Source organism: Myotis myotis, unplaced genomic scaffold (assembly GCF_014108235.1).
Source record: "Myotis myotis isolate mMyoMyo1 unplaced genomic scaffold, mMyoMyo1.p scaffold_m19_p_5, whole genome shotgun sequence".
NCBI classification, from domain to species: Eukaryota; Metazoa; Chordata; class Mammalia; order Chiroptera; family Vespertilionidae; genus Myotis; species Myotis myotis.
The window spans coordinates 13,613,032-13,629,662 of record NW_023416357.1 but is presented as its reverse complement, the minus strand read 5'-3'; the positions used below and the strand labels follow the sequence as shown (position 1 = coordinate 13,629,662).

The following is a 16,631-nucleotide window of genomic DNA, read 5'->3' as shown; positions in this document are numbered from 1 at the left end:
CATTGTACCAATCGCTTGTAATCTATCTGAAATATGACAGCTAACATCTCGAGTGTCCTATCCTCTGTTCCCTATTCCAAAAACAAAACAAAACACTGGTTCTGGCCCTGGCCAGGTAGCTCAGTAAGTTAAAGCGTTGTCCCAATATGCCAAAGTTGCCAGTTAAATCCCTAGTCAGGGCACATACAAGAATCAAGCAATGAATGCATAAATAAGTGAAATAACAAATCAGTGTTCCTCTCTCTCTCTAAAAATCAATAACCATAAAAAAGCTAGTTCTTAACTCTCGGTCCCTTCCTGCCTTCTGGGTTCTTTCATTTCCAGAATGAGCCATCCCTACTTTTATCTATGGCACTTAAATAGTAAGCTCTCTTCATTAATTTGCCCAGTGCTTATGCCAGGTAGAACTAGATATGTCAAAAGATCCACGTACAAGCCTACTGTTTAAGTTCATGATAAAGTTAATAAGCATCTGATGGCTTACAGCCTAAATAATAATTTACAAACAGGTATACTCATACAACACACAAAGACTGATTTACATCACAAGGATTTTAATTAGAATTTCATTAGCATAATTGACATGGTGTTAAAATTAATTATCAATTGGTTTTACCAAGTCTTCTTTAAAGAAATTACTTGCAGGTACACTGGAAAACATTCTGAGCCATTTATATACAAAAAGAAGAACATGAATGTATGCAGATGATTTTCAGTATGTCAGCATCATTTAGTGTTTGGGCTTCTTTTGGAATCATCATCTCATAGGATTTAGCTCTACAGCAGGCAGCTCCCATGCCACATCACCTCCATATATTGGCATATAATTTTGTGCAAAAAGAAAAATAACCTGCAGCTATGCATCTGTCTGCATAGCGTAATAGCTGAGAAGGCATTGAATTATTTAAGTGTCATACCTGAGTGATGTCTGACATGGTCCAGAAGCTAGTACAGCATATTTTTTCTCTAATTCATAATAAAAATACACATTGTAAATTATAATACACATCAGTATATAATTTATTTTCTGTTACAAAATAAAAAATAAGACATGACAGCCCAGGAGGATGGGTAATGTGTATTTATTGCATCCACTGAGTGATGTGGAGTGTTTATACTGATATAACACTTCCGTGTAGTTTTCAGATCAGGTCCAGTGATTCGAATTATAATTGAGGAAGAACAACTCTTCCTATGCTAGAAAGGGAGGCATAGTCACTTTCCTGCATAATGAAACCCTCTTTAAATGCAACTCTCAGAATTGTCTCTCTGTCCCTCAGCACTGTCTACATGTTCATATGATGCTGAAACCATCCTTGACAGCTGTGCAGGTGGCAGATGGACTATATTCACGCATGCTGAGGGTTGAGGAGATCACCACCTTGCACTGCTCCAGGGATGTCATTCACATATGTGTGTATCCATTAACTGCTGTGTGTGCTTTAAACATTTACATCATCAGGATGTCTATTAGTCAGACCTTTCCAAAGAAACAGAACCAACAGGATGTATCGATAAGATGAAGAGTTTTCTTTCAGGAATTGGCTCATGCAATTGTGAAGTGTTGACAAGTCCAAAATCTACAGGGTCGGCCAACATGCTGGAGACTCAGGGAAGAGTTGTGGTTTGATTCTGAAATCTGTCTCTTCTTCCCAGAATGTCAGTCTTTTTCTCTTCAGGCCTCCAGGTGATTCTACGAGGCCCACCCACATTATGGAGAGCAATCTGCTTTATACAAAATCGACCGATTTAAAGTTAATCTTATCTAAGAAGCACCTTCACAGAAACATCGATGATGATGTTCAACCAAATATCTGAGTATTGAGGCCTAGCCAAGTTGACACATAAAATGAACCATAACAGCTTCATAACAAAGATAAAAAGTAATACTTTGTATGTATTCATTTACTCACGGTTCATTTTTACAACACCAAGAGAGAACCTTACCGTAAATGTGATCTTGGGTGATAGTATCGTGTCAAAGTAGATTTATCAGTTGTAACAAATGTCCCACTCTGGTGGGGGATATTGTATCGGGGGAGGCCATGCCTGTGTGGAGCAGAGGGTATGGTGGGGGTGGGGGTGGTCTCTGTATCTCCCTCTCTGTTTTGCTATGAACATAAAACTGCTCTTTAAAAAAAGTTTATTCAATATAAAAACAAAAAATTAACCCCCGGTACCTCAGAATGTGACTGTATTTGGACATAGGAACTTTGAAGGGGCAATTAAGTTTAAATAAGGTCACAAGGGTGGGCCCTAGTCCAGCATTACTAGTGACCTTATAAGGAGAAATTTGAGCAGAAAAGACACATCAGGGATTCTCGTGCACAGAAAAAAGACCATGTTAGGACACAGTGAGATGAGGTCTGCAAGCCGAGGAGAGAGGCCCCAGAAGAAGCCAAACCTGCCGACACCTTGACCTTGGGCCTCTGGCCTCCAGAACTATGAAAAAATAAGTATCTATTGTTTAAGCCACCCAGTGCGTGGCATTTTGGCAGCCCTGGCAAACTAATACACATGGTAGGAAAACAGATTCTGTCTCCAGGTGTAGACTGCCTTCCGTACAACCCTTCAGATTGTTGCTCTTGTCTTTCATTTCCTTTTGCTGCATGGTATGCTGTTTCCTAGGACTGTCTGATTTCAGTAGCGTTAACACCTCTCGTGGGATGACAATGTTAGCAGTTAAAGGAACCTTTTATAAAAGCTGATGGATTTCATGAACTTCTAAAACATGGTTTACCCAAACCCCTTTTAGTCAGCAGTGTAAACACACATGACCTTTCCTTTCACTCACTGAACTTATCTCCTCTGGCATGTGCTGGGCTCCTGTAGTTATTTCTGAGAGGCGCAGAAAGCTTTCCCCCAGGAGCAGAGAGCTGCTGGGGAAAGGCCAAAAAGGTGAAATGTTTGATACAATTTTTTTTTTTCCCGTCGACTAGCTACATGTTCATTAATTCTGATTTATCTTGAGGATTTTGCATGTGGTGAATGTGTTACATACTGTTTCAAAGAAGATAAATACTGATTTATCTTATTTTTGTTTGTTCTTTTGCCACTGCTCTTGGGGCCATGCCAAGCTGTTGCTCCTGCTCCCTCCCACCTTGGTCAGGACTGAGCGTTTCCCCACCCGCCACCATCCACATCGCTTCCCTGTTTGCTTGTGTGCGGGGAGTTGAGACTCACAGTTAACAGGGGACTGCAGGAGGAGGAGACTGGACTGGTTAACAGTCTTTGGGGCTGTGATTCTTAACAGAGTCTGCAAACATCCTATTTCACATAAGATCCTATTTTCTATTCACAGGTACGGGAGGTCAGGATTTGAACATATCTCTTCAGGGGCCATTTTACAGCCTACTATACATAGTTTTGTAATTTGAGATGTGATTTTGTGTGTGTGTGTGTGTTTTTTTATATTGGCCATTATTTCACGTTCTGGAAAAGCACATCACTTAAAATAGTTACATAGCTTGATACAGTAATTTTTACTTTAAAAGAAACAACTAAGGCCATTCTTTAATTGCATTTTGTAGATCCTATGCAAGTAATGGATGATTTGGGAATTAAAATCAGATATTCAGCAATCTACAGATTGTATGTTTCTCTTGCTGACATTGAATGGATTAGAAAACACCATTAGTAAAATGTTGTCTGAAAAAATACATTTTCTTCAGTGCATTCCCTCACAGATTGGCCAAAACAGAATCCCAATTAATTTGAAATCTTGTCAATTAGTTGTTTCAAATGTTTGTTTCTCTGGAATATAGAGCTGTAGGAGTTTATGAATAAGCAGAGAACAGAGAAAAGTTGAAGGTATGAGTTGTAAGGGAGGGAAATGATGTTTATTGAGCATCTGTTTGGTTAAAAATCTGGAAAATCATTGGAATCAATGGAACATCATTTATTACCAGAGCAACCCAGGGAGGTGGATCAAGTCTTACCTGCCTTATAGCTGAAGCTACTAAGAAGCAAGAGGCATTCATCAAATGGCCCAGGACACAGCTAGCAATCAACAGAGGCAGGATTTGAATGTGGTGCATCAGTTTCATCCTGTCTGAATGTGTTCGTCCAATGACTTGAATGTAAGGATGGTTAGAGTGAGGCTCAGAGAGCTGGGTTCCTATTCTGACTTCACCACTAGCCCGAGACAGTGCTGAGGATCAAGAGTACCACCTCTGGCACAAGATGCCAGGGTTTGCATAGTTGCTAGCTATGTGACCTTGAGTTGAGTCATGTACTCCTATCTTTGGCCTCAGTTTGCCCTCTGTAAAGTGGGGATGATATTAGCACCTACCTCATACGGTTGTATGAGGATTAAACTGAGTGGTTTATGCATAAAGCACTTGTAGTGGTGCCTGGCACTTAGAATCCCTATTGAGGACACCTGCTCTCACCCTTGTCTTACCCTGTAGGTATTTATCTGCTCTCCACCAACCCTACACCATAATGAGATTGCTAAAGGCAGTGAAACACCCAAGGACAAAATGTCCATTAAGCCCAAAATGTACTGTTTATTTCCAATTTGAAATATTTTTGAAGTGTACGTTAGCTGAAGACAAAGAAATATTTAATGATTTTTTAGAACTTTCTTGTATCTGTTGTTGTAGACCTGCCTCATTCTTTATCCTTGAAAATCAACTCTCTGTTTAACAACAAAAAAAACCAAAACACCTTTGTTTGGATGAAAACCATTATTTTCATCAGAACTTTAAGAGCAAAAATAAACTACAATATTACACAAGGAGAAGATAATAATTAATTATTACACTTGATTATTTGAGTTTATAGTTTATTTCCAGACAGATGATATTTAATTTAATCTAAGTGGCAAAAGCATATTAACTAAACCTTGACTAAATCTTTTTCCAGGGAATTTTTTAACATGTTTTGCTTTTGTCATTTTTTTGTCAGCTAGCCTTTTGTGGAAGTTTTTTAATTTGTCTCTGCATGTTTGTTTTCTAATTACCCTCCAAACTGTGTTTTTAATTTGATATTGAGCATTTGTTTTCCTACCTTGGGCTTGTCTAACATTTATTCTGATGAGCCTCACTGCGAAATGAGAACTTAATAAGATGGTAGTTTCATAAGAAATGTTACTAATTATTCATAAAACAGACATATAACCAACAAAAATTTAATAAGGGCCCAAATTGCCATATGTATGTAAACCCAAAGGTTTTAAGAACAAGGCGTGGATTAAAATGCATCATGTGCACATTAAGATTTGCATTAAGTTGTAAAATATTGCCTGTAGGACAGGTAGCACCATCAGTGATTAGACCAGTGAACTCTACCTTGGCTCACTTCCTAGCTAACATGAGAACCAGTGGTGACTATTGATGGAGGTTGTTGTTTAAGGCTTTTTGTTAAATGTGTTCAAAGAGAAGTATTGATGGGGTGGGACACAGGAGGAGAATGAAGCAGGAGCACGCACGGTGTAAAACACGGTAAAAATTAAAAGCAGCAACCATGTAACTATTCCCTCGAAAATCTATGTGTTCATTCAAAGTGTGCTTTTCCAGCGCTAAATTTTAAAATCTTAATACTCAATAGAGCAAAACATCTTTTTAGGGAGACTAACTGTGTATTAGGATAGACTACAGTTTTGTTTTCTATTGGAAAATATACGCAGAGGGAACTGTACCATGCTGCTTCATGTCAACCCAAAAACAAATTAGAATTTCTTAAACATAATGAGCATGAGGCTGCTCAATAACACCATTTATCTGGGCCCATAAGTGGCAGTTATTCAGAATTCAGTTGCCGTTGCAAGGAAGACAGGAACTGCTTGCACTTTACTGAGATGCTTATTAAGTAGAATGTCTCCCACTGCAGCTCTGTGCACCTTTCCATGACATCGTGGGAATTAAGTGAAAAGCAATTTCATTGAACCAAAAGCCCAATTTTCCTTTGAGCTTATGGCTCTTAATAAACCAAAAGCAAAGTTATTTATAACTAAGACATCTGAGATTCTTGGCTAAAGAGAGGGCCTGCTCCTCAGAGAAACAGTTTTCCCTGGAACCAAGGGGACAATTTTACACCTGGAGCACAGGAGGGGGCTCCTGCATGTAGTCCGTCATATGCTTGGTGCATGTATCACCTGTGTGCCCACCTGGCACCAGAGTGTGGTTACAGTTGCAGCCAGATCACTGTCTGGGTCAACATGTGTCTACATTAATTAAAAACTAATGTTCTAATTAATGCATGGGTCATCAAACTTCCTGCAAAGGGTTAGATGGCATTTTAAGTTTCATAAACCAAGAGGCAAATCAAGAATATTATATTGATGCTTAAGTAATAGGAGAGGAAACAAACTTCCACAAATTATTAATGAAATCTAAAATATAATAAAATGTTAATAATGGTAATGTTTTGTAAACAGATCTATTGATAAGGATAGGGTTATTGTGGGGAGATAACATTTTGCCTAATTGGAGTTCAAAATTAGTGTTTCCTGGCACCCAATCTATCGTAAATGTTCGTCTGTAAAAACTGGTTGTAGCTCATGGGCCACACAAAAGCGGAAGTTGAACCAGATTTGGCCCAGGGGCTGACCCTGCTTTAACAAGGTATTTGTTTAAATGTTCTCAGGGGTATAGTGCTAGCATTCTTCTCTGAAATAGGAAAGTAATACTTTGCCAAAATATGTTTTAGTAAGGTAGCCCTTTTAGTCTGATTAAAATCAATGTCTATGATATTTTTATAAGATCGATGCATTCTACTCTCTCATAGATACAATTTAGGAATTCACATCCTGGCTGGTGTGGCTCCGTTGTTAGAGTGTCATCCTGTTCACTGAAAGGTCCTGGGTTTGTTTCCTGGTCAGAGCACATACCTAGGTTGCAGGTTCCATCCCTGTTGGGGCGTGTACTAGAGACAACTTTTGAATATTTCTCATGTTGATGTTTCTCTCTCTCCCTCTCCCTTCCTCTCTCTTTAAAAAATCAATAAAAACATATCCTCAGGTAAGGATTAAAAAAAAAAAATCAGGGGTCTGGGGCCTGATTGGATTAGCACAGTTTTCTTTTTCAGCTGTGGACCACCCATGAATGAGGAGTAAAATCAAGTTAAAGGGTTTGACCAGAATTTTAAAAAGGTTGAGTAGAATAGAGTAGATTAAAAACAGTAAAGTGGAATATGGAGGGGAGGGGAGAGGAGGGAAATAGTTACATTTTCTAGGGTACAGAAAGTTTGATTTTATGTTTTGGAAAAGGGATATCTGACTTGTATGGATGTGTGTGCATGTGTGAGTCTAAGATATATTTTTACTATGGGTCTTGATGTAGAATGCAAAACACTGAGAAATATTTACCTTTTTCGGAATAACAAAATAAAAAAAATTTTCTAGATGCTGACAGAGGAGCAATATTATCAAACATCTCCAGCTATTTGATGTTAATAAATCATGTAATAATTGATGGGTATAAAATAAATTGAGTGGGTAAAAAGTGAGTGATCAGACAAAGAAATGACATAATTTGGTTGGGAAAATGATCTCACATTGCTGTAAGTGTTTTCTGAATTAATCCACAAATTTGAGTGCAAAATAATCTAAACTCTTTCTCTGTTTATGTCTCAGGAATTGGTATTTTAAAAATTATAACTGCATATCTTTATTAGAAATAGACATTATAGTGGTAGAAAAAAATATTTTATAATACTTTAGTTTGCATTCTGCAAACAGCTTCAGCATGGTATTTTACACAATTTGACTCTTTGCTAAAGAGTTTTCTCCTTCTATTCAGTGGGGTGGTTCGTATCTCAGAGTGAAGTCTTTCTGTCTTTTTATTTCAATCTCCCTTTCATTTCTCACCCAGCCAGCCCTTGGTAGGGATGCCCCTGGTAGTTGGAGCCAAATTGCAGATGCCATGAGATACTCAAAGGGACAACATGATCTTTCCCCCATGGATCCCTCTTTATTTGAGTATAAAATAAGTCATAAGGCCTTTGGTGCCCACCTGAGAAATTGAGATCAGTGTCTAAATGGAAGTGGCCAATATTATTAATATCACTGTTCTCATCATCTTCATGTGTCTCTGAAAACTGTATCATATGTCTGTGTGGAGGAATGAAAGGGGAAAAATAGTGAGTAATCCAGGAATTTAAATAAAATTAAAATCACAAAAGAAAGCTTTTTCCTTAGCTATAAGTATTTAAAGATAGATATTACCCAAATTGTCAAACAATATTTTGTATGTGCAATATTGTATATGTGATGAGTGGGTATGTATAATTATCTAGCTCTCACATATTAATATGTATATACCTAAACTGCTGATTGTCACTCATTAGTGGGTAGTAAAATATTTTTATTGGTCATGTTTTGAAAATAATTTAATGGCATAGAACAGAGTAGACTATAATGGAACAGAAAATAACCTATCAAAATACACCTACCTTAATAAGGATACTTTTTCCCCCCATTCCATTATGCATACATTTATGTGTGTGCTTTGGTGTGTATGAACTGAGTTGCAGTGTAAATACTCCATATAGTGGCTCATTGCTAACATTTTTTGAAAAATAGTGCTAAAGTCATAGTGACAGCAATGATTAGCATGTTTGTTTTATTCTCCTACATATTGGTATTTTATTTCCAAATGCCAGTTCACAATAATTAGTAGATTACTTCCTGGAAATGCATCATACAATTTAATTTAGGTAAACATTTTAATGTTTGGTTCCACATGGCATTTACACAAACCCACTATTATTCGGTTAGCTTCTTCTGTCTGCTGGTTGTTGTGGCTTTCTTGTGGGCTATTTTAAGCTTTCTGATATTCAGGCTAAGGACTGGGCTGCAGTAGTCCAATAATGCCGACCGAAGAATTAAGAGATGTAGCCTAGATGTATAATGTTAAACCCTGGGCCCTGAGACAGGGACTCTTGGCAGCCTGACGATGTTGTGGCAGTGTGAAAGGGGGGAGGGGCAGCAGAGAGAAGCCTGTTTTGGAGGGGGGTGGGGACAGTAGATAGCATTCTGATTCTGAAGCCAAAGAGCTTGGTTCTCTACTAGTACGTATATGGGAGAAAAGAGCTTGGTCCTCTCTCATACTGCTTCTAATGGCACCATGTGTCCAAGCAGAGATTCTATATTTTTCTATGTAAATTATATAATCCATTGTCTCCCTGTTAAAGAAAAATCAGTCCAGCCAGCAATCTTACACTGCAGAAGTGTGAGAATTCTCACAGTCCAAATATTAACAGTGGCTGGATTATTTTCCCCGTGTTGTTTTCCTTTGAATAGGCATATGGAAATACAACAGTGTTCTTATGCATGGTATTTCACCAATCATTATTAGCCAATGCGTATAAACTATATATACATGTATTACTTAAGGTGTGGGTCTCTGGATCTATGAATTAGGAGTTGCTTGTTAGAACTTGAGAAATTATGTAGAAAAAATCCTACCATGCTGGCACTTCTTGTTTGTGAGCAACATGAAAATAACAACAGCTCCACATTGGGGAAGTTCTTCCAGCAGGAACAAATTTGAGTTAATTCCAACATTAGCATAAAGCGAATTCGAAATTTAGGGTTTAGATAAAAATTACATGTAAGTTCATCCTGAAGATTTTGTTTACGTCTTGGAATTCAGAAGTGGTGAAGTATAATGTTTGTGAATGTCAATGGTTTATAAACGTGGAAGCTTTTGAATGTTATGGGATTAGTCTTCCCAAGGTTACCATATCATGCAATTAAAGGTTGCGTATTCTATCATGTTTAATCACTAGTATAACTTTTGTATTCTGTAGCTCGTAAGTAGACATGTAACGCTCTGAGCAGTTCTGCTCTGGCTGATGTAATGTGAATGTGAATGTTGATGCTATCCTGCCTGTTCTGAGGGGGAGGGCTTACTCCTGTAAAATCATTCTGCAGGGTTCCAAAGGGCAAGTCTAGCGAGGAACTCTGGCAGCAATTGCAAAAAGAGGCACCTTTTTTGTAAGTATTTACATTTATGCCAAACGTATATTGTGAACTTCGTGTACATGTAGTCTTTGTTGAGACCAGAGCTCTGACTTCTTACATGAAACATGTAATTCCGTGTCAGTTCATAGGCCCTATTATAGAACTATGCGTTAAGTATGACCAGTGAAAGTGAGGTATGGACACAACATGCTTTTTTTGAATGCACATTGCTCACCATTAGGAAAATCCTGTTTCAAAATAAAAGAAACTTATCCACAATTGTGAAATAAATACAGATTTAATGGTTGAAAAGTGACTACCAAAAAATACAGATTATGATAACATGAATGAGCCTTCATTATACAACTTTGATCCCATTTAGTGTAAATAGTGTGATGATGCCTTACGTACATTCATTGTGTTATTTTTCAGTTGAACTTCTGGTGATTGAGAAAGTAAATGGGTACCTTGCTGAAATGACTCTAAGCTCACTCAGGGTTTGTTTAGAAGCATGCCTTCAGTTTCTAACGTACATCTGGAAAAGAAATGTGGAGATATTTGAGAGAGAGCAAGCACATGTTCTGTGTCTCATGGAACTACCTGGATTTTCCAGAAATGACATGATGTCAGACATGTAAAAACCCCCACTGCATGCAAGGCCCCTGAGTCACACCTTCTGCCGTCAGCACTTTTCATTAGACGCAGTGTTTTCCTGGGTTGCACCATTGTTGGTTTGACCCGTCTGCTTCCTTGGAAGTTTTCTTACTTTAAGCTTTTCTGCATAAGAGCAACATTTTCTCACTCCCTTCAAGCCTCACCTTCGTATCCCTTGTACGAAACTGTCACCTCTCTATGTGGCAAGCTCAGAGGAAGCAGGAGTGCTTCGTGAAAATGTTAACACCAAAAACATTGGCAAACACCTTTTGGTGAGGTTGTTTGAGTAGATACGTGCACATGTAAAATATATTGAGCTACTGGAACTGAAGATTTTCCTTTAACTCAGACAGTTTGGTTATTATCAGGACAAATTCGCAACCATTGCAAAATGTGTGCGGTGCCATTAAATCACACTGAAGGTAGTGGCCATTTCAGTGCCAGGTGAGTAGTGCGGCTCCCTTTTTTTGTTAATTGGTTTCCCGGGCAGGAGCTTTGGAGGGGAGACCAAGATGCCGAGGGTCTTTCAAGTTACTAAAAATCTCTTAAAGGTCTCATTTACCTAGATGCCAGTTAATAACTGATGACAGCTAGTTGAGGCACTCAAGTGGCCATCCCCTGGGGATACAGATCCAAAATAAACTATAGAGATGTTTCCAGACCTCAGGCTAGACATTTACAGACTGATGAGGTCAAACCCCAGCCCACATAGCACAATCGACAGATCACTCATCACCACCCCCGCCACACTCCCCCCAAAAAGTCTGGAGGGTGGGCCCTCTGCTGCTCATGCCCCAGTGGATGATGGTGGTTTGGGAGATTCCATCAGGTCCCCTCCTTGAGAGGCATGCCCTCCCCCCAATCAGCATTCATGGAAAGAAGGCTTCAGACATCTCCGTGCATTTGTGGCAATTCGTGAATAGGAGGCATTTGTCTCTCCTTATGATGTTCCCTGGAAGAGTTCCACATGGGGAGCCAACCCATAATGCAGCTTCTTTATTAAAATATGTGCAGTGGAAATTATGCTAATTTTGTTGCAGTGTAATTATAGACTAGAAAGATTCTTTGCACTCTGAATTAAATTGTTGTAGATAAATGTGCATTAACTTAATAATGTGCAGCTAATTGTGAAAGGTGAAGGAGAGAGAGATAATCAGTTACAGGATGTTTTAGAGATGCCTCTGTCCTGGGCATACACTCCCATCAAAGCCCATGTAACCCTGGGATGAGAATTCTTCCAGCTTTTTTCTATAATTTTTCAATCCAACAATGAAAATAGTCACTGGTGACTAAGTAACTCATTTAACTCAATTTGGCTGTGGCATTTATGACAGCAGAGAGTTAAATGTGGGGACACTTTGCAGCTTTATGTCCTATTCCAACTATCTTTGTGCAGTTAATTCTTTATTCTTCATTTTTGCCTGTGTGTACATTTATGATCATTATGAAAATGAGATAAGGATCTATCATCCCAAAGTGATTTGGCCATGCTCAACAAAAGCTGTATCCTGGGAAATAAATTCTTTTTACTTAGAAGTTTTCAAAGCTCAAGTAGTAGTCATATGCCTTTTGTTCCAAAGCTATCAGTTCAGAGGATCTGAGAGATACCATCATCATGCTGTGGTTACATGAAGAAAATGTTATTTAATCCCGTCAGCTACAGAGTTCTAAAACCTATCAGTAGGTGGGTTTTCTGTGCTCATTGATCAAAGTCACCTGAACCAGCTAAATGAGAGGTACCTTTAAAAAACAACAACAGAAAATACATTCAGGAATGCTGAGTGATCTTTCAACTAATATTGGCAAATTTAATGTTCACTTGTCATCACAGCAGAATGCCTTGACACCCCATTGAACAGTACTAAAGAGCTCAGAGAAACTACGATCCAACAAAGCACTAGGTGTTAAACGGACATGATGTAGAGTGGTCCTTTAGAGCGGATGTGACCATCCCATAAAAGATTGTGACGTGATGTACAGAGGTCCTTTGCAGAGGGTGTGACAGCTTGGAAAAAGGAGCGGGCTTGTTTTGTGCCACGTCACAGCTCACTCTTTCTTCTGTGTTTCCAAGGAACTTTTAAAAATCCCTTTCATGCTTTCTTCAGCTGGAAAACCAACAAAAGTGTTGAGATGTGCATCAAGCTTTTACTGATTCCCTTGAATTTCTATTGTCTCTCTTCTCTATTTACATTATTGCTATGGTGTTACATATAGATTATTTCAGACACTAACAACCTTGAAGGGAGTGAGAAAATAGCCCTGACGTTTAATTGAAATTTTCTAAATCTTTTCTGACACACCTCTGTGTTCTTTACATTTATAGAAATTCTCTGTTGACTTAATAAAATTTAGCCTGTCTTTGTTTTGCTTCTAACATGTCCTTACATTGCTTTTGCCAAGGTAATTTTGGCACAAGATTTTTAACTTTCAGCCTCAGTTTCCTCATCTCTGAACCAATAAAAATACTATGTTCTTTCTCAAAGGATTATAGCAAGGGTTAGCAATCTATAGCCCATGGGCCAAATCCAGCTCACCACCTACTTCTGTAAATGAATTTTTATTATAACACAGCCACATCCATTTTTACTTTTCACCTGTGGCTACTTTTGTGCTATAGCTGGAGACTTGAGTAGTTGCAACAGTGCCTGTGTGGCCAAAAACTTAAAATATTTATTTGATATCCCTTAACAAAAAAGGTTTGCTGCTCCCTAGATTAGAATATTAAATTTGTATGTTTGTGGATAAAACATATATAAGCATACATGTGTGGAATATAAGTCTATGTATGTGTGTGTAATCATGTAGCATGGATATAAAAGTATTTTCTAAAGTAAAGGCTTTGTTTATAATGTAAGCGGGTGTTGATTGTAAGAAAATATATCATGGCACTTTTTCTAATGTATTAGTTCTCTAGAACTACCATTAAAAATAACTCCCAACTTGGGTGGCTTGCAACAATAGAAATGAATTGTCTCAGTTCTAGAGCAGGACTGTAAAGATTTTTTAAAAATATATTTTATTGATTATTTTACAGAGAGGAAGGGAGAGGGATAGAGAGTTAGAAACATCGATGAGAGAGAAACATCGATCAGCTGCCTCCTGCATGCCCCCTACTGGGGATGTGCCCGCAACCAAGGTACATGCCCTTGACCAGAATCGAACCTGGGACCCTTCAGTCCGCAGGCCGACGCTCTATCCACTGAGCCAAACCGGTTAGGGCAGGACTGTAAAGATTTTAAGTGACATCAGCTCACACATCTTGGAGGGATGTGTCTGGTTCCATAGGCGGGTTGATGCAGGCAGGGGTTGACATTTTCAGCATGATACCACAGTCATGCATGTGCATGTATGTACTTATACTTCACCTTGGCCCAGAAAGAATTTAAGGTGATTTCCTTCCCCCTAATATAAAATTAAAAATCTACATGTGGAGGCAAAATGACCCCTTAAGCATTAGAAACAGGGCCACAGGTGTGCTTAGAGCTGCCTTAAGAACTATGTAACAAGCCAAACCGGTTTGGCTCAGTGGATAGAGCATCGGCCTGCGGACTGAGAGGTTCCAGGTTCGATTCCGGTCAAGGGCATGTGCCTTGGTTGCGGGCACATCCCCAGTAGGAGGTGTGCGGGAGGCAGCTGGTCGATGTTTCTCTCTCATTGATGTTTCTAACTCTCTATCCCTCTCCCTTCCTCTCTGTAAGAAATCAATAAAATATATTAAAAAAAAAAAAAAAAGAACTATGTAACAAAAGTTATTCCTACATGCTGGAATTATCTATTCCCATATAACAAACCACCTCAAAATTTATTGGCTTAAAACAACAGTATAACATAACCTCTTGCTTCTCAGGATACATTTGGATTAGCTGGAAGATTTAAATTTTTCTCTACCCTTCAGTTCTTTTGGCTGGTCTAATAATGTAAATCTACATAAGACAGATGAACATACAAATTTAGTTATAAATGTATGTATGGGAATCCCACATACATGAGAGGTTCAGAGACAGAAGGGTAAAATGAGGTATATGCAACATCCTAAGCTAAGGAATATAGAAAGAGGCCAGAAGCTTCAGAGGGGAGGAGAGCAATTCTCAGGTTACTAAGAAGAGCAGATGTTCAGTAATTAGATGTTTGCCTTGTCATATAAGTGGGTCATAAAAAGTTGTCTCTAGTGATAGGTCTTATTATGAGTGAGGCCCCTAATTTAAATTCTTCCAGGTACTTAAGGGACAAGTTTCTCCTGAGACCTCAGGGTTGCCTTCAGCTCAAAATAACCCACATGCCAAAGAAGCATGCATTAGGGAGGCCTGTTGAACCTCTTCAGTCTCCTCATCAGGATGTGGTGAGAGGTTGGTGGAGTGCAGTCATGTACCAGCCTCTCAGGACTGGACGTTGTAGGGGAGTAACAGTAATTTCCCCCGTCCTTTCTTTGTTATTGGCTAAGACACTCCCAGGTCATAATAGACGACAAATTAACAAGAAAAAAATCAAACAGTTTATTAACATGTGTACTTTGTGTAAGCATGGGAGTCACCCAGAAAAATGAGTGACTCCCTGAGAATGGCCCAACATACCACTTAAATACTGTCTTCAGCCAAAGACAAAAATGATGGTGGGGGTAGGGGTGAGGGAGAGGGTGGCCAGTTATGGGAAGGTAGCAGGGAAAGCCTGTTAAACACGGGTTAGGCTTGCTATGTGGATTTAAGGCCAGGCCTTCTCCATTGCTGAGTTTCTACTAATCGAGTCATCCTTCTCTCCCTAAATGGAGATTTCCTTTATAAATGTAATTTCTATTCCATTTTCAGAGCTTGTCTTATCTGTAGTTTCTCAAAAATAATCAGCTCAAAATAATCCTGATGCCAAAGAGGCATATTATGGAGTGGCATATTCTGGTACCCTCCAACGTCCAAGATGACACACTCTCACCCAGGCAGTCGATGCCAGGTGCCCACTGGAAGCTCAGCCGGGGCATTTGCCCAGAACTCCTAATCCATGTGCCTGGGATTTAAGAGAAAGTGTCTAGGAGTGAATATCCAAAGGCTAATGTGGAAGCTACACGGCTTCTTATGACCTGGCCTCAGAGCCACATTCGGTTAGTGCAGGCAGATCACTTAGTCCAGCCCAGATGTGAGGACAGGGCACGGAAGGAGCTGGCAGCTCCTTTGACTCCCTGCCACACTAAATACAGCCACCAGTACGGATCTGAGAAGAGAATTCTTATTATTTTTGTTGTTGTTGTTAATTCTCACCCTAGGATATTTTCCCATTGATTTTTTAGAGAGAGTAGGACACAGAGAGAGAAACATCGATGTGAGAGAGACACATAAATTGGTTGCCTTCCACACAAGCCCTGACTGGGGTGAGGGATGGAGCCTGCAATGGAGGTATAGGCCCTTGACAGGAACTGAACCTGGGACCCTTCAGTCCGAGGGCCTATGCTCTGTCCACTGAGCCAAACTGGCTAGGGCAAGAGAATTCTTTTTTTTTTTTTAAACTATATGTGTGTGTGTGTGTGTGTGTGTGTGTGTTTACATACATACACACATTATACATACACACACACTTAGAGAAAGAGAATTTAAGAAGTTGTCTCATGTGATTATGGGGTTACAAAGCCTGAAATCTGTAGGACAGGCAGGAGTTGAGACTGCAGTTCTCAGATAAAATTTCTTTTGGAAACCTCGCTCTTTACTTTTATGGACAATCAACTGATTGGATGAGGCCCACACACACTATTGAGGGTTGTCTCCTTTATATAAAGTCAACTGATTAGGGATGTTAACCACTTGTGCAGATACCTCCACGGCAACCCCTAGATTAGTCTTTGATCAAATAAATGGGTAGTGTAGCCTAGCCAAGTTTACACATAAAACTAACCATCACAATGTCTATAAAAAGGATAACCTGGTTTATCCAGTGGAGATGGATGCGCAGGAAGGAGAAAAACACAGGAATCTTCTCATTGGTTAATCTTTTCTAGCAGAGGGAAATCAGAAGTAAAAATAATAAAATAATGAAACGGTTAGAGAGAATGTGCAGACCTTTTCTGTTTAAATGAAGCTTGGTCAAAACT

At 39.1% G+C, this 16,631-nt stretch overlaps 1 protein-coding gene across 3 annotated transcripts in view; it reads left to right on the top strand.

The window, feature by feature from the left end:
- Positions 1 to 16,631, top strand: part of CTNND2 (catenin delta 2) — a 795,027-nt gene that overhangs the window by 539,797 nt on the left and 238,599 nt on the right. The window lies entirely within an intron of this gene.